Genomic DNA, 19357 nt, shown 5'->3' on the forward strand with positions numbered 1-19357 from the left:
CCAGACCTCGTACATGTAAATAATAAAGACAGAAAATGCAAGCAGTGTTGTTCAAATTAAGTCAATTTTACAACAGAAGTTATCTCGAAGTGTAGAACTTTCAACATAGGCAGTTGTTATACAGAAACGCATATGAATGTAAATTAATGAATGATTTCACATGAAATTTTACTGCAAATGTATTCCTAGCCCCTTTCTTCTCCGACACGGATAAGAATATAATGAAAAATTCCCGTAACGTTCTCACTAAAACCCCCATAAATTTGTTACAGTCTGACCCAAAAAAAGAAGACACAAAAATGTTATTATATCTTACAAAGGTCTTAAAAGTTGACCATCAGTCATTTTCTAAAGTTACAAATTATTTTTCTCGCTTCAAATAAAAGTCATTTCCTTTCCAAAATATGCTTTAGATTGGAGGCAAACTGGCATATTGTCAAGCAAAATTGTCAATTACTTGAACATTAGAACTAATATATTGCACAATCTAATACTCTCAGAACTTCCAAACCCAATGAAAAATTCTGCTTTTGGACGTTGAACTTTGTCCAAAAATTGCCTTGCACTACAGGTTAGGATAGACTTAATTTATCCCACAATTGGGAGATTCTATGGCTTGCTGTTCAGATTATACATACAGTAACAAATGTAAAATGTAATAACAAACAGTGATACACTAAAAATGAGTAACAGATAATAAACACAACTATACACATTAGAGGTGGGAATCTTTGGGCACCTCACGATTCGATTTTAATTATTGGGTGACAATTTGATTCAGAATCAATTTTCGATTAAACATGATCCTTGTAATATATTATTTGGAATATGAATTCTAATAAAACCTTATCGAAACCGGTTACAGGTTACAAAAAAATCCTATTGGCTGCTGACGTACGACTTATAATGTAGGCCTAATAAATGTCATTTTAAAAACGTTTTTTTTTTAATCGTATTTACAATAAACACAAAATGTTAATTAATTTAATAAAATAATATATAGCAACTCCAACCCAATCCCTACGGCTTCACAATACAAGATAGACATTTACAAAGTAATTGAGAAGATATACACATACAATAAGTTTAAACCAAAAGATTCTCGAAAATTATGTATCGATTTAGAATCGGAATTAAATAAAAATCGAATAGATTTTTCTGAGCACCCATTATGAACACATGAACATTTTGTACACTAAACAGTTGCACTATGTATAAATAATAATACAATATAAAAACAATGTATTATTTGATGGAGAAAAAGGTCATGTGCATGTGGTCAAAACATGCATTAAATCAATTTCCAGTTTGATTTTGAAAAAGTCTAAAAATGGTTTCACATACATTAAAAAAGTGAACAAACCTTGTAATGGGTTTGCTTAGGGGCCCCCAATGTAGGAAGCCTGAATAGAAAGCTGCTCCTCCCACATATAAATATGAAGGTGCAATGGTTATCCTTATCAGCCGCACCTTCCGGAAGCAGGGAGAAGCAACCACAAAGAGACTGCATTGTTTACTGTGTAAACAAAGTGCATGATGACATTGCTGATTAATGTTGTGCTCTAGCTGACACTGTAAACATTACAAACACACGCTTATGTTAATTGATGCTATCTGGGTTGGTGAACTCAAATTTCCAGTTTTACAGAACTCTTGCACAACATTTGACAATTGGTTTTAATTCTTCCTTTTACTAAGACTTTTGTAGGTGGGAGCAGTTTTGGAGTCATGTTCCAGCATGACTGTTCCATAGTTCCTGGTTCGTCAAAGGCATGCTTGGGGGAATTTGGTGAGAAGGAACATTGCACTTTAAACACCTTCAGGATGAACTAGGACATACATTGTTTGTGACTTTTGACCTCATATTTAATCCTATTATTACTTCCTATGGATGCAGGTGTCCCAATACATCTGTCTACATGGTGCATGCTGGTGAGGACACATTTAGGCTCAGGCTGCAAGACTGGAATAGCACACATACCGACAAGAAACACTCATGCATGCTGTAGAGCAGTGGTTCTCAACCTTTTTTCAGTGATGTACCCCCTGTGAATTTTTTTAAAATTCAAGTACCCCCTAATCAGAGCAAAGCATTTTTGGTTAAAAAAAAGAGTTAAATAAGTAAAATACAGCACTATGTCATCAGTTTCTGGTTTATTAAATTGTATAACAGTGCAAAATATTGCTCATTTGTAGTGGTCTTTCTTGAACTATTTGGAAAAAAAGATATAAAAATAACTAAAAACTTGTTGAAAAATAAACAAGTGATTCAATTATAAATAAAGATTTCTACACATAGAAGTAATCATCAACTTAAAGTGCCCTCTTTGGGGATTGTAATAGAGATCCATCTGGATTCATGAACTTAATTCTAAACATTTCTTCACAAAAAAAGAAATCTTTAACATCAATATTTATGGAACATGTCCACAAAAAATCTAGCTGTCAACACTGAATATTGCATTGTTGCATTGTAATGAATGGAATAGCCTACTTGATTTGATGTTCAGTTTATGAACTTACATTCATATTTTGTTGAAGTATTATTCAATAAATATATTTATAAAGGATTTTTGAATTGTTGCTATTTTTAGAATATTTTAAAAAAATCTCACGTACCCCTTGGCATACCTTCAAGTACCCCCAGGGGTACACGTACCCCCATTTGAGAACCACTGCTGTAGAGGACTCAAAAGTCTGACTCAGCACCATGCAGTGATAGATTTATTATGAAATATAGGAAGTCAGAAACGAGCAAACAATTGCTAAAAGCAATCGCAAAAAAAGGCTGAAAGAAGAAATGTGTTCAACATACACGAGAGTGAATGGGATCCCACAGGCTGGATATCACATGAGGGTTGATGATTGCAGACAGGTGATACACAACAGAAAACACAATGACAGGAAGTAACATGTCTGCAATGGGTAACACATTAAAAAAAAAAAGAATCAAGCGTGACATAATCATGTATTTTTCTAAGTAGACAGTTTATCCAAGAACAGAGGTATCAAAAAAAATATCCTTCAGATTTTCAAACATGCTAAATAATTTCAATGTAGGTCAAAATGTGTTGTTGAATATATTGAACTCACTTTTGTGTTGGGGAAAAAATCAGCAGTTTGAACAGAATATATTACATCCTTGCAGAAAAGCAAATAATGGACAAGACTTTTGTAACTCTCAGCCCTTAATATGCCTTAAACTTATTTAACGCATTTTAAATGGTCAAAATGTTTAGTTGATCGCCACTAATAATTGATTATGAACGATAAGTTGAGCTGGCCTTTAACCTGGTTGTCATGCAAACGCTACATTCGCGCTTCTGTCGCCTGCAGCTTCGTCTCCTTCTAGAGCGGCTAGCGGTGGTACGCGGCTCTAGGTCCTTTCGGCCATAGAGATAACCAGATTTGACGGCGCGCTGAGGCAGCCATGCTACGCGACGTGCTTGCGTGGCGGCCATTTTACCGGGAGTTACCGTTTAAAGCAGGGGTCGGCAACCCAAAACGTTGAAAGAGCCATATTGGACCAAAAATACAAAAAACTAATTTATATGGAGCCGCAAAAAATGAAAAGCCGTATCTAAGTACTCATTCGGCCTCTGCTCGGACCACAAACCCCTTCAGTGACTCCACCGCATGAAAGATGCCAACGCGCGGATCACCCGTTGGTATCTAGCGTTACAACCCTACAATTTTAGAGTGATCCACAAACTGGGTGCACAGATGGCCGTGGCCGACTTCCTTTCCCGCTCCTTCACGGGGGGTGAGAGGGGAGTAGGCGCGGCCGGACGGTGTCCCGGCCTGAGTCTGGCGGTGGAGGTATGTGGTGGGGCGTGTCCTGCGGGCCTGCGGAGAAGCGGGCGGGTCAGGACCGGCTTCGAGATTAGCGGCAGGTGCGTAGATGACACAGCTGTGAGTGGTTGTCTGATGACCTGCCGCTCTGGAAAAGGCAGCGGTCGGGAAGGAGAAAGGTCGTTGATGGTGGAGAAACTGACACATGGCTGAAAAGCACCAATTATTGAAAAATATGGACACAGCGAATATGGACACGGCTGTAATGTCTATTTTGGGTGGTCCAGAGAACCCGGTAGAGTAAGACCTCTACACTCACCTTTCTGCATTCACACACAGCATAAAAGGTTTGGTGGACAAAATGAGACAAAGGAGTGGAAGATTTTACATGTAAATAAACTGTTGCATCACAGTCCACACTATGGTGAGTTCAAGAAGCGCCAAAATTAGTAGGACAAAACGATGTTCACCAAATACTCTCATCAGTGAAGCATACACAAACATATTAAACAGTGGGCTTTCTAACAATTGGGAAGTTTTGTGTCATGTTTGTCCTAAAAAAAAAAAAAACATACTAAAACAAAAAAAAACGTTTTCCCCCCATCTTTTTCCATTTTCAATCCTTTTTTAAAAATGCTCCAGGGACTATAGAGCCGCGGGTTGGTGACCCCCGGTTTAAGGCAATGCAATACAAAGCGTTGTATAATGAAAACTACTTGCTTTTTTTCTCATTCGATTTAGTGTTGATTTAGTATTCAAGTTAAAACATTTTTCAAATAGACTTACTTCTTGATGTGATTTTTTTGTGGTCTTACCTTTATTTGCACACAAAGTCCATGCACCTATACTGTATGTGGTGTGTTCCATTTGTACTGAGAAGTTGGAAATACCGAGTTCGTAGTCAGAAGTTTTAACGGGTAGGCCTTACGAGGTTAGACTTATACTCGGAAAGTCGTAGAGTCCTCACCGCAAAGTTGGATTTCAAAGATTGCTGCTTTGAGTGTATACAATAATATAAGTTTCTCTAATATCAATTATCAGCACTTCTGACTATTTTTTGTTACACTAAAAAACATATAACGAATACGATGTGTTGTTGGGCTTTTATAATTGGTAATGTTATTGTAGAGTAATAAACTTTTTTTCAAGCGCAATACATCGTTAGCAATGTAGTCATTGGCCCCCAGGCCACACTTTGGACACCCCCCTCTTATTGGGCTTGAAAAGGCAGGTGATTTGGCAATGCATTGTGGAGGCTGGGTACTCATTGTCCCCGGACAAAGTTTTTTTTTGACATGGCTGTACTCAACTAGCGGTACAGTGAGAGAGAAAAACAAACTGGATTAAAAAAAGATTGGAGGAAAAAAAAATGTTAAAACAAATTGGACCTTATTCTAAACGGCTCGCCACCTTACAAATTAAGTAAAATTGGTGGAATTGATCCATATGAGCACATCCGATTTGAGCAGGCTGCCTTAACGTGTCCTGTATTTCGGTTATCAACGGAGTCCGTTTTTTTACAGGCCAAACATTTCTGAATGCCAAGTCGGTAAATGCTCACGGACAAACCAACTTTGGTTGTTTGCAGGACCTCTAAATTTTACATCAGAAAGAGAAGAGTGTTGTTCTTTCAGAAGGTATTAAGTCAACAGGACTAGTCACTGTGTGGTGTCTCCAGGAGAAATTTGTTTCAAACTAAATATATTTTAAGTCTGAAATACACTGTCCATTAATGTGGGAAATATTTAAAATCCTATCAGTTATTGATCTATGAATGGGGGTATTGCTTTTTTACCCAAATACTGTACGTTGTTCCTAACCCACAGTTAACTTAGCTTAGCTAACGATAACAGCCTACTAAATGCTATGTGTGCAACAGAATAAAACAGGCATTGATTCAAACTTACGAGAGTGATGGCCGGTTTGATCATCTCACAGTTGCTATCCGGACTATTCATCATCTCTTTATTTTCTCACTAAGCTGTTGGAAATTGGACAAATCTCACCAAATCCTTTTTTCCTGAAGCGATCATGACAACCATTCACGCAGTTATTGATTCCGCACGTTTGTGACATATTTGGAACTTGTTAAAACCCCCCCACAATTTTAGGACTTTAGAAGTCTTGCATTCAACCCAATGTAAAGATTGCTATACCGATGCAGTAAGATATGAGGGGCCGTTAGGGACATTATTCAGAATACCTCTTATACACACTATTGAAATGCTCTCACACAAACAACTGAAATTTTTTTCTCTCACACACACTACTGACACACGCTCATGCACACTACTGAAACGCTCTTATACACACTACTGAAATGCTTTCACATAAACAACTGAAATGTTTTTCTCTCACACACACTAGTCAAACCCTCTTATACACACCACTGAAACGCTCTTATACACACTAATGAAATGCTCTCACATAAACAACTGAAATGTTTTTCTCTCACACACCCTACTGAAACACTCTCATCCACACTACTGAAACGCTCTTATACACACTAATGAAATGCTCTCACATAAACAACTGAAATGTTTTTCTCTCACACACTACTGAAACACTCTCATCCACACTACTGAAACGCTCTTATACACACTAATGAAATGCTCTCACATAAACAACTGAAATGTTTTTCTCTCACACACACTACTGAAACACTCTCATCCACACTACTGAAACGCTCTTATACACACTGCTGAAATGCCCTCACATAAACAACTGAAATGTTTTTCTCTCACACACACTACTGAAACACTCTCATACACATTACTGAAACACTCTCATACACACTACTGAAACATTCTCATACACACTACTGAAACGCTCTTATACACACTAATGAAATGCTCTCACATAAACAACTGAAATGCTTTTCTCTCACACACACAACTGAAACACTCTCATAAACCTCATAGTAAGACCCATGATGCATTGTGTTTCCATGTCATATTTTCAAGTCCTATTGAAAATCAATGATATTCATACATCTCAAACGCATCTCAGGTCTGCACACTTTGACCTGCTTATACACGTTTAGTTACTTTAGTTACGTTTAGTTACTCGTTGAATGCACATGTGCATTCAACGAGTAACTAATGTGAAATGTGATCTATATTGTGCTGCTATGTTTGTTATACAGGGTGTTGTTGCATGAGCACATGCATGACGAGTAGAAAAGCAAGTGAGCATTAACAGGCCCCGCCCTCCTCCCATGGCAAATGAACAGTTTACTGTACCATGTATAAAGATGACAGGCAGCCTTCTGGCATGACAATCAGGAAGTCAGCAGGCTGTGATGATGTGCACTGGCAGTGGGTGACCTTTTACTGGAGGACACACACATGCACACACATACTCGTACACACACACGCAGGCACGCACACACGCACACACACATACAAACACACACACACACACACAAGCATACTCGCACTTCCCTGTGAATGTCATGAAGTCGGCTGCTGCTCTTTTCCTGCTGCTGCCAGCAGAGGGATGATTTGGACTCTTCATTTGTACCATAAGACTTCCCTCAGTCTGACAAAATCCACATTGTCACATTTAATTTAGAATTCCAATGTGTAAACAATCTCTGCCTTCAGCTATAGATTGAATCAATCTCTAATATATGGTGTCAGTCATTATGGACTGATGTTAGCTAATTAAAGGGGACTTATGATGAATGTTGTCTTTTCTGACTTATAAATGTTACAATGTTGGATACAGTTGTCCATCGTTTATCGCTGTCAATTGGTTGGGACCGTGATAAATGACACTCCACGAAGTAGGAATCATTAATTAAAAGGATTATATTTGAATATCAAAAAAAAAAAACTGTTCATGACCATCTGTATATATTTGTTCAACTAGATGAGAGCCCTCTAAATATTAAATAACACCCTTTAGTCACCTTTACATTCATTGAATCCAATATAGCAATACTGCCCCAGGCTGAGCCAATCAGTGACCATGATACTAAACAGTGCACTCTGATTGGTTTGGTATCATCTAGTGGCCAATACTACTGTAGTATTGATATGTTTATTTATTAATTTTTATTATTGAAAATGTAGAATTTTTTTTTAGAATATAGTCCTAAAAAAATTAAAAAATATCTCCAAAAAATATGCCATGATGTGAATTCGCAATATTCGAAGCTCTCTCCCCTTTGCTTCAAGTCAAGGGGAAACACAAAAAAGGTAAGATAAGGGGGTGGGGGTGGGTGGGGGGGGGGGGGTGTATTTAAAAAAAAAAAACTTTTTTTTTTTACATAAATAAATACAATCATGTGTGCTTACGGACTGTATCCCTGCAGACTGTATTGATCTATATTGATATATAATGTATATATTGTGTTTTTTATGTTGATTTCAATAAAAAAAAAAAAGTATTTTTTTTTTTTTTACATTTCTTGTGCGGCCCGGTACCAATCGGTCCGCGGACCGGTACCGGGCCGCGGCCCGGTGGTTGGGGACCACTGATCTAGACCAGCGATTTTCAAACCGGGGCTCCATCTAGTGGTACACCGAAGACTCACAAGATTTAACTACAGTGTTTTATTTTTCTATATTGTTGGGGCGGTATAGCTCGGTTGGTAGAGCGGCCGTGACAGCAACTTGAGGGTTTCAGGTTCGATCCCCACTTCCGCCATCCTAGTCGCTGCCGTTGTGTCCTTGGGCAAGACACTTTACCCACCTGCTCCCAGTGCCACCCACACTGGTTTAAATGTAACTTAGATATTGTGTTTCACTATGTAAAGCGCTTTGAGTCACTAGAGAAAAAGCTCTATATAAATATAATTCACTTCACTTATATTCAAACAGTGTTACTGTTTAAACTGTGTCTTAATGTTACAGTGGCCAATGATATATTATTATATATTATTCTGCCTTGTTTTTAATGAATACTTAGGCCCACTACGCTACTGTATTTTAATGTTGGTCATTAGGGGTGGTGTTTGGAGAGTATTTTCTGAGGTGGTACTTGATGAAAAAGGTTTAAGAACCACTAATAAAGATCACCAGGAAATGTTTTGACTGTGTAGTTAAAATCATTGTTGGTCCCCTTCAAACACCGTAACTGTTGTAATTCATCTTATGTTTAGAATATTTCTATGCATTTTGGTTATAAAGAGCTGCAAAGTGTGCATCCTACTAACCTAGTCATCAAACCGTTATGGAGCAGACGTCTTACCAGTGACTCAATGATGCAGTAATGTGCTTTTCCTGTACATCAAACACAAAGGCTTCTTGGTATTTATGTATTCTATCAGCTGACACTTGTCTCAGGTCAGGACCTGCTGTAACAAGCACCCCAGTGACCCCTAGCTGGCATTCACTGTTTGTTTGAACCACCATTCAATATAGTTAGTTCAAGCATGTCCCATGACATGTAGATAAATCTTGCAATGCATGAGCGCATGTAACAGTAAATTGTATTGTTTGATTTATATGCTAATTCAAAGTTCTAAATCCTACCTATGCACAGTCAGGTTAATAACGCACACTGCACCAGCATGATGCAGTCCCACAGAATCGCAGTGTCTGCAGCAGACTTCATGACCTTGCTTCAAGGTCGCAATGACACTGCCGTCAGTCCCCCCCCCCCCCCCCTCCTCGGCCAACCTGCACCCACAGCACCGTTTCATGCCTGACCACCGCTAGGCGCACCTTTTTACACTGCTCTATGGGGGTGGAGGGTTAATTAGTGCAGGCACAATATCAGCTCAATATAAACAAATGCAATGCCAATTATCTTTATTAATACAACTCTCATGTAATGTCTTCTTGTTTTTAAAATAGAGAGTTGGCACAACGTCATTGTATGCTGCACAGTTGCATTTTGGGTAAGTGTTACATATGGTGTGTTTTAGCTCCCTCACTGAGGTGAGGTAGGCCATTGGACACAAGACCAAAAAGCATGACCACATTTTCTATAGAGGTGTGCTTGCTTTTTTCCTCTCTCTCTCTGTCTCTCTCGCTTTCTCTTTTCAGCACTCCCACATAGATTATGATTATTTCATGAAAAAAAGCACAATATTGTTTGGCATTATGATGAGTTACAATGAGTAAACTGACTTTATGTAAATTAAGATATGCGGATAGTGCACGTGCACATGTGGCAAACTCACCTGAAAGTTAACTATTCTATTTTTGTAATACTTACTCTTTGCCCCCGTTATGAAGTTGATGACGCTTTTGGACGATACGCACTGACGTCACGGAGAAAGCAGACGCAAATTGGACAGCGGGAGGAGCCAAGGCACGGGACAGAGGCTGACGTCACTGAGCCGCCAGCAAGTTTGCGAGTAAAACTAGCAACACCGGAATCGTACAACGTCAAAATAAAACAGTAATTCATATCAAAATCAGATTAAACCCTCACCTGCTAAAGTACGCAGATGTGAAGTTGTCATATTTTACATTCAAATTGCCTATTTTATTTTAGAGTGGTTTACAACCTGAGAAGTGTGCGTAAGATTTAGCTACAACGGCCGGCGGTGTTTTATTGTGAAAATCATACACAACCGGAAGTTGTATTTCAATATCTTGAACTCGACTATTAGAAACAGCTCGAGTGGTGGTAGTCGAAGGCGAAATTTTTTTTTTATCGCCACCACCAGTGTCTGGAAGCAAGCAGGAGAAGAAGACGGTATGTCGTCGATTGCTGTCATCACATACTTCCCGGTAAAGTCGCCGTGAGGTGTAAAGAAACGTGACATTGCTCGGACAGCGCTGTTAAACTGCTACAAAAAAAAAAAACACCCACGGTGGACCTGCCAGTCCCAGAGACCTGCCTGGCTCCAGATTAAGACAACGCGACCCGGTAGGTGTCACCACAAACGTGCGGGGTTTCTTAATAGCACAATAATATGAATATTTGCGGGTGTTCGTCAGTTTATGCATGTCTTGTCGGTTGTCGCTTGGTTTGTATGCACGCTGAAGCAGAGTGGCTGTTCACGTTATTGGGGGTAGGGTGCATAAGCCGCAGGAGAATTCATCATTTAGTGTAGTCGTTTTCGCCCATTATTTACTGGCCCCGCACCTCTTGTTTATGCCCATGCTCAAAGGACCACTTGCAGACGTCATCAGCGGTATTAAAGTTACACGACCAAGCCCCCCAGTCTTTTATGAACCTCCACAAAACATTTGCAAACATTGAGTAAGTCGCAGCAGACCAAAACTACTTCTTCTTCATTGCTGTGATAAATATTTCCTGACTTCTTCCCTCAGTCCCTGCCTTAACACACTGACCTCTGGAAGTAACCGAGGCTGCTGCGGGCCCCAGGATTGAGATCACTGATCTGACGGCGTAATCCACTTTGGCAATTAACCTTTTCACCGGTTGGAGATCAGTAGGCAAGGTCACCCCTGGGTGCCTGTTCTTGGCTGCACAACGGCAGCATGTCCAAAGCTCTAAAATACTTTTAAGTGCACTTATTTGATGCATACTAGCGGGTAGAGGACATTGTACTTTACACATATGGCACTTTCAGTATGCCGGTTCAAAGTCTGAAAACATTTATATCCCTCTTCTCTTTTGCTAATTCGGTTCCATATCTGCAACGCCAACTAAAACATGTTTGAAATAATTTTGCACAACTCGTCCATGTAATTATTGATTTACTAAGCGCTGCTGCTACCAAACTTTTCAGTGTCAAACTTAGTACGAGTGAGAGACAAGGTGTTGGCTCCGCTGTCTGTCATTGAAGCATTCCTGTGACTTTGACCTTTGGAGTGTATCACGCAGCATAAGGGAAGAAGGGGTGGGGGAGGCGGGGGTGTGTGTCCATAGATCCAAATACATCCAGGTCAGTATACATATGAAGGATGAACAGACAAATGCATGACAAAAAAAAAACGTTGCCCGTGGTCACCACACTGGATCGTGCTTTTAGTGCCATGATTTGATTTGAATGTGGAAAATATGTAACTGCATAAACCTTCATTCACGTTGCAGGACTGATATATCTGAGATCTGCAACCGAAAGCCGCAACAATCACCAGGAGTCATCACGTCCTGTTAAGGCTTCAAATTCTAGTCCAGCAAACAGGTAATGCCCTCTTGTAGCTATTGTTTGAGTTTAGACCACTATTATGCAGTGTGTTGATATAACCTTACAATGCCGTTCTGTCACCGGTTAAGTGCAATTGAGGATTGAAGAAACTAGGCTTTTCAGTTGAAGTTAGTAGCATTTTGTATGGAAATGATTGTGCAGAGGGTTTTTTTTTAAAGCCAAAACGCTTTTATCCACAGTACTTCCATCTTTTTAAAAGCAAACAAAAAGCAACTACTCTAATCAAGTAGTTCCATCAGTACACTTCATTAGGAATACTGTGCACTAAGGGTGGGCGATATGGCCTAAAATCTATATTGCAGCCTCCAGTGATAGCGTTTTTATATCACGATATATTAATTGTTATGTAAATGATAATAGAACCATTTCAAAGCAGATTTCAAGGCGTTTAATTTAACTGTTGACGTATTAACCTATTGCGTCATTTCCGGTTATATTATTTTGTTAAAATTGCTATTAATCTACTTGCTAATTTACTGTTAATATCTGGTTACTTTCTGTTTTAACATGGTTTATTTACACTTCTGTTGAACTGTAGCAAGCATTTAATTCTTGTGGTTTTTTTGGACACTTTACATTCGTTTTCAGTTCAGTCTATTTCGAACATTCGATTTTATTTTTATTTTTATTAAGGATCCCCATTAGCTGGTTGCCACAACAACCCACTCGTCTTCCTGGGGTCCACAAACTCAATACAATTACAAGTAAAAGCATATAATTATAACTACACAATACAGAAACAAATAAAAGCATCAACAAGCAAACAATTTACAGTCACGTAATATTAATTACCGTATAATTATAACTACACAACACCAAACCAAACAAAAATCATCAACAAGCAAACTAATTTACAGACCCAGATAAAATATTACTTTCCTTTTAAAAACCTGTTTACTTTCAATGCCGGTGAGAATTCGAGGCAGGTTATTCCAGAGAGATACAGATCTATAAATAAAAAATGCTTACGATACAATGTAAAGCATCACATATTTCCAGTTGTTTCTTTACGGCAGGTCCGAAAAGGAGTAGGAAGAAGCAAAGCTTATTTAAAGGCCTACTGAAATGATTTTTTTTAAATTTAAACGGGAATAGCAGATCCATTCTATGTGTCATACTTGATCATTTCGCGATATTGCCATATTTTTGCTGAAAGGATTTAGTAGAGAAAATTGACGATAAAGTTCGCAACTTTTGCTCGCTGATAAAAAAAAAGCCTTGCCTGTACCGGAAGTAGCGTGACGTCACAGGAGCTAGTATTCCTCACAATTCCCCATTGTTTACAATGGAGCGAGAGAGATTCGGACCGAGAAAGTGACGATTACCCCATTAATTTGAGCGAGGATGAAAGATTCGTAGATGAGGAACGTTACAGTGAAGGACTTGAGAGGCAGTGATGGACGTATCTTTTTTCGCTCTGACCGTAACTTAGGTACAAGCTGGCTCATTGGATTCCACACTCTCCTTTTTCTATTGTGGATCACGGATTTGTATTTTAAACCACCTCGGATACTATATCCTCTTGAAAATGAGAGTCGAGAACGCGAAATGGACATTCAGTGCCTTTTATCTCCACGACAATACATCGGCGAAATGCTTTAGCTACGAGCTAACGTGATAGCATCGTGTTTAACTGCATATAGAAACAAAAAAAATAAACCCCTCACTGGAAGGATAGATAGAAAATCAACAATACTATTAAACCGTGGACATGTAAATACACGGTTAATGCTTTCCAGGCTGGCAAAGGTTAACAATGCTGTGCTAACGACGCCATTGAAGCTAACTTAGCAACTTAGCAACCGGACCGCACAGAGCTATGCTAAAAACATTAGCTCTCCACCTACGCCAGCCAGCCCTCATCTGCTCATCAACACCCGTGCTCACCTGCGTTCCAGCGATCGGCAGAAGGACGAAGGACTTCACCCGATGCGTTTGGCGGCCCGGAGACGTAGGAAGTCAAGGTGAGGTCGGTGGCCAGCGCGTCTGCTCTCCAACAAAGTCCTCCTGGTTGTGTTGCTGTAGTCCGCTGCTAATACACCGATCCCACCTACAACTGTCTTCTTTGCAGCCTTCATTGTTCATTAAACAAATTGCAAAAGATGTCCAGAATACTGTGGAATTATGAAATGAAAACAGAGCTTTTTGTATTGGATTCTACGGGGTACCATAACTTCCGTTACTCTGACTTCGTCACGCGCATACGTCATCATACCGCGACGTTTCAGCCGGATATTTCCCGGGAAATTTTAAATGTCACTTTATAAGTTAACCCGGCCGTATTGGCATGTGTTGCAATGTTAAGATTTCATCATTGATATATAAACTATCAGACTGCGTGGTCGGTAGTAGTGGGTTTCAGTAGGCCTTTAATTCTACCTCTTTTCATATCATAGCAATTTAAACCCATTTGCTTGTTCTCTGTAACAGAACGATGAATAAATAAATAATAAATGAATAAACATACCATAAGTATACTTATAAGTAAACAAATACTAAACACATAAATAATCATTATATCTTTGTTTTTTTTTTGTTTTTTTAAGATTCAAGATGTTCATCATAATTGTTCTTCTTTGTACTTTGTGAACACTTGTAGTTTGAACAGTCTCTTAAACTGAATCATATTGGTTTTGGGCGATACTAAACATTTGGGTGGTATCGACCCAATACCATGTTGTTACAGGGGCAGTATTGGTCACAACAATACTGATACTTAAAATGGCCAAGATCACTGAATGATTACATTTTTGATTGCAATTACATAACACAAAACACAGAATGGCGGTGTAACAATATCAATTAAATATTTCAATGATTTCTTCCCACTGGCTCTGATTTAAATAATTTGGTACTTGCCCTTAAATCACTCTTGTGTCCAGAGACTTACTTCCTGAGTTTGTTAACAATAATAAAAAAGGACAGAAGGTTTTTGGAGAATAGAAAATATTGATCCAACCACAGAAGTATCGACAATATGCTGATACTACACTTGGAATCGTTACTGTCGATATTTGCATTAAGCCACCCACCTTTATTTCTGTTCAAGAGTTTTAGCTTGTTGTTAGCGTATCCTCCTACAGTGTATAGTGTAGTATGTTTAGCTGTTCCTCAACCTACACTGATGATCCTTTTAAAGAAACATAGTTTATTTGCTGACTTAGAAGTTATTTTGCACTGTGGAGGGACGTTAGCCACTAGCAAGAATGTTACATTGCGGTGAGGACACGTTCATTTACTTGACACTGTTACACTTGCAGGACACAGCTAGAATGTGTCATCTACATGCATTATCACGATATAACAATATTATTAAAAACTTTATGGTCGACAATTTTTTACCATTTATATCAGGAAACCCTCCTGTGTACGACTGAACACTCCGTACTTGGAATAATGATGATCGCAATATTTACCTATGTCGTCATTATTTCAAATTAGTTTTTACCCTTTTGCTACATAGCCAAGATGGCATCCAGCACTGCTCTCTCACCATTTTGACACTACACTGCATTTTGCCATACTTCACCTTCCGTCTCTTGATTCATTTATAGCTCTTCTGCATTTGATGACGCATGACTTGCAATTTTGTTCTGAAACACTGGAGGACAGTGTTTTCCTCAGTGAGCAAAAACAGCTTTTGTTGACTAGGTATTAACTTCCTGTGTGTAGTAAGTGTAAACAATGGCGTCTCAAGCAACATCCATATTGTTGTTGGAACTGGAACTAATCATTTTGAAACAATGGTCACTTTTACTGTCCATATTGCTCTGAAACCAGAGGGGGAGAACATTCTCACAAAGGTGGGTTGTGTGCCCCCTGAACAAGTCGAGGGAGAGGAAGGGCAGGAAGGCAAACACAGAAAATATGTACTAAAAAGTCTACCAAACACAGCTCTGCCGTCCGCTAAATTTTTTGTAGGTGCAAGTAAAGGTATGCCGGAAGGGGGCGCAGCTAGCCGGCCTCACTCATGCAAGTTATGTGATGCAAGATACATTTTCAGCCTTTGGTGCAAACGCACGTATGCACTCAAAGGACTAAGTGTACTGTAAGTACGGAAGTGCACAATTTAAGACTCTGTACATGACTTTCAGAATATGCTGCTTTTGCCGTGTTTGTGTTTCCTGTACTTTCATTAATTTGGCAGCTCGTTACAAATACATTTGAACTGCTACAAATAGATTCGGCGCTAATCAGGCGGCATGCCTAACTATAAACACCTAGTCTGCAAGAGAATAAGAATGTGTAGCAGGAAGGATAAGTGTTGCCCCCTTTGTCACTATATTTAACAAGTATTCAGACCCATATGGAATATACTAGGGGTGTAATGGTAAATGTATTCAGATTCATTTTCAATCATCAATCAGTCAATTGATATAGCCCTTAATCACAAATGTCTCAAAGGGCTGCACAAGCCACAACGACTTCAGATCCCACATCAGGGCAAGACAAAACTCAACCCATTGGGCGCAGTGAGAAACCTTGGAGGGGACCGCAGATGTGGGCACCGCCCCCGGGCAACCGGTGCAATGAAAGCTGAGTGGATACGGTTAATAATGTGAGAGTCCAGTCCGTAGTGGGTCCAGCAGGGGCTACCAAATTCCCACCAGTACGAATAAAAAATAAAAATAAGGAAGTGTTACTAGTAATGAAATACACAAAAAATTGCAATGTATACACAGTGGGAGCAGAGATCCAGACATGCAAGGCGCCTCCACAAGCCTGGAGAGTGTGCATTACCGCTGCTGGGCAAGTTGTGGCATGGAAGCGTACAGAGCGTACAGACCTACTCAGTGGCTTAGTGGTTAGAGTGTCCGCCCTGAGATCGGTAGGTTGTGAGTTCAAACCCCGGCCAAGTCATACCAAAGACTATAAAAATGGGTCCCATCCCACATAAAAATGGGACCCATTACCTCCCTGCTTGGCACTCAGCATTAAGTGTTGGAATTGGGGGTTAAATCACCAAAAATGATTCCCGGGCGCGGCACCGCTGCTGCCCACTGCTCCCCTCACCTCCCAGGGGGTGATCAAAGGGAGAGGACAAATTTCACCACACCTAGTGTGTGTGTAACAATCATTGGTACTTTAACTTCCACAAGCATGCAGTCCAATCATTCATTAGCAGTAGTCATGACTAGGGATGATACTCGAAACCGGTTTTCCCGGTTGTTTGATAAGAAAAGAACAGAGTCCTCGGACTCGAATCCCTTTTTGAGAACCGGTACCCGTTATCGAGACCACTATAGTAAAGGAAAAGAGTTGATTCTTTATTCGAATCCCGTCCCGACCAGAAATGCTCCGTGGGACATCACAAGAATTGACGTCACGTAGCTCAGTCATTAGGCGCAGATAGCGAAAGCAGGAAAAAGTGCTCCAAGGTGTAATAAAGTTCAAAACAAAAGCTATCATCCATCGAATAACTTTACTGAGAGATTTTAGCAGGGTAAAACACATGACGAACACTTTTACGACCAACCGGAAACATAGCAACCAGGCTAGCAACGCACCTCCTTTACAACAGCTGTCGCAACGTTCTTAAAACAACCGCAGCACATACATATATATACAACATAAATCCCTTTTTTAACTTTTGTTTTTCTTTCCTTGTAAACAAAACAAAATCACACTGTAGATGTGTTGTCTGTCTAATTATAAATAATGCAGACGAGGCGTGTTGGCTGAGTTCTTGATGTTTACTTTCACAGCGTGGCAACATGCAACACTTTTCGGGGCTACCGCGCATGCTCGTAACTCCCGTTGCAAGATGGGTAGTGTAGTTGTTATATTCTCTCGCTCATAACATTTTTCCCCCTATAAAGAAATAATGTTAACTCAATAAAGTGTATTTCTTTTTTTAGCTTTAACTTTTCATTTTTTAGCAGTGTAACCACATTTGCAAAGAACTTTTCTCTTCATAGAATTTTCTTTCAATAAAGAAATAAAGTGCAAAAATGTCAAAGCATCATAACAAACAGTTATGTCAAATAGCAGCAGAAGTGCACTTTTTGTAGAGCTGTATTATTTTCAGTTTTGTCCCCAAGGGACTGATTTCATTTAACACTATATTATTATTTATACACCTATAGTGATCACAGAGACAGGTTGTTTTTGTGTTACTGTATATATTTGTTTCTCTAAAAAATCCCACTTAATATACTTTGGGTAACAACAGTCAATATTTATTTATTTTATTTTATTTTTATTTTTTTAGGTGGGTAACAGTCAATATTTATTTATTTATTAGATTTTATTTTTTTATTATATAATAAAAGTGAGCTTTTGTTAAACCAAATATTGTGTTTTTTTCCCATATACAACAACCTATCTGGACTCGATAAGAGAATCTATAAGGAATCGGTTCGATAAGAGGATTCGATAATAGGCTCGAACTCGATAATTCCTTATCAAACATCATCCCTAGTCATGACTAGCGATAGTGCTAAAATCGAAAAATGTGACGGTCGCTCTTTTAAAGATCTATCTCCCTTCAAAGAGCCATAAATCCCATCTCTACTAAAAACTGAGCTTGGAGATATTATTTTGGGTCGGTCATTTGGTTACACTTTGTTTTCCCGGTAAAATACAATATGTAAACCAGGCCACGTCAAATTACGGCCCGGGGGCTAGTTGTGGACATACTTGCCAACCCTCCCGATTTTCCCGGGAGACTCACGAATTTCAGTGCCCCTCCTGAAAATCTCCCGGGGCAACCATTCTCCCGAATTTCTCCCGATTTCCACCCGGACAACAAAATTGGGGGTGTGCCGTAAAGGCACTGCCTTTAGCTACAACCTGTCGTCACGTACGCTTTTCCTTCATACAAACAGCGTACCGGCCCAGTCGCATAACATATGCGGCTTTTACACACACACAAGCGAATGCAAGGCATACTTGATCAACAGCCATACAGGTCACACTGAGGGTAGCCGTATAAACAACTAACACTGTTACAAATATGCGCCACACTGTGAACCCACACCAAACAAGAATGACAAACACATTTCGGGAGAACATCCGCACCGTAACACAACATAAACACAACAGAACAAATACCCAGAACCCCTTGCAGCACTAACTCTTCCGGGACGCTACAATACACACCCCCGCTACCACCAAACCCCATCCCCCATCTCCCGAATTCGGAGGTCTCAAGGTTGGCAAGTATGGTTGTGGACTGTAGTTACTTTTTGATGGGCATGTGGAACAAAATCGCAACCTAATGTAACAAGAACAAACCAAAATGTTGATATCAGGAATCAGGTCTATTAATAACAGAAAAATGAATACTGTTTCATTATTCCAACATTGTATGCACATGCGTCCTGGCGGATTATGCAAATTAGATTACTATACCTGGACAAAGATCAAACAGTATTAGTTTGAGTATGTTTTGATAGACCAAATAACTTGTGAATAATGGGAATTGATGGAATGATGTTGTAGGTCTTCTAATACCAAGTCATGTTTTTATTTCAGCCATGCTGG

The 19357-nt window shown here is 39.4% G+C and overlaps 1 protein-coding gene across 1 annotated transcript in view; it reads left to right on the top strand.

Annotated features, from left to right (window-relative positions):
- The first annotated feature begins 10361 nt into the window (after window positions 1-10361).
- esrra (estrogen-related receptor alpha) overlaps window positions 10362-19357 on the top strand; it is a 42053-nt gene continuing 33057 nt past the window's right edge. The window contains exons 1-2 of the mRNA XM_062048143.1: window positions 10362-10620; window positions 11755-11848. The gene's annotated coding sequence lies outside the window, so the exon portion shown is untranslated. The remainder of the gene's footprint in view (window positions 10621-11754; window positions 11849-19357) is intronic.

Source organism: Entelurus aequoreus, linkage group LG05 (assembly GCF_033978785.1).
Source record: "Entelurus aequoreus isolate RoL-2023_Sb linkage group LG05, RoL_Eaeq_v1.1, whole genome shotgun sequence".
Taxonomy (NCBI): Eukaryota; Metazoa; Chordata; class Actinopteri; order Syngnathiformes; family Syngnathidae; genus Entelurus; species Entelurus aequoreus.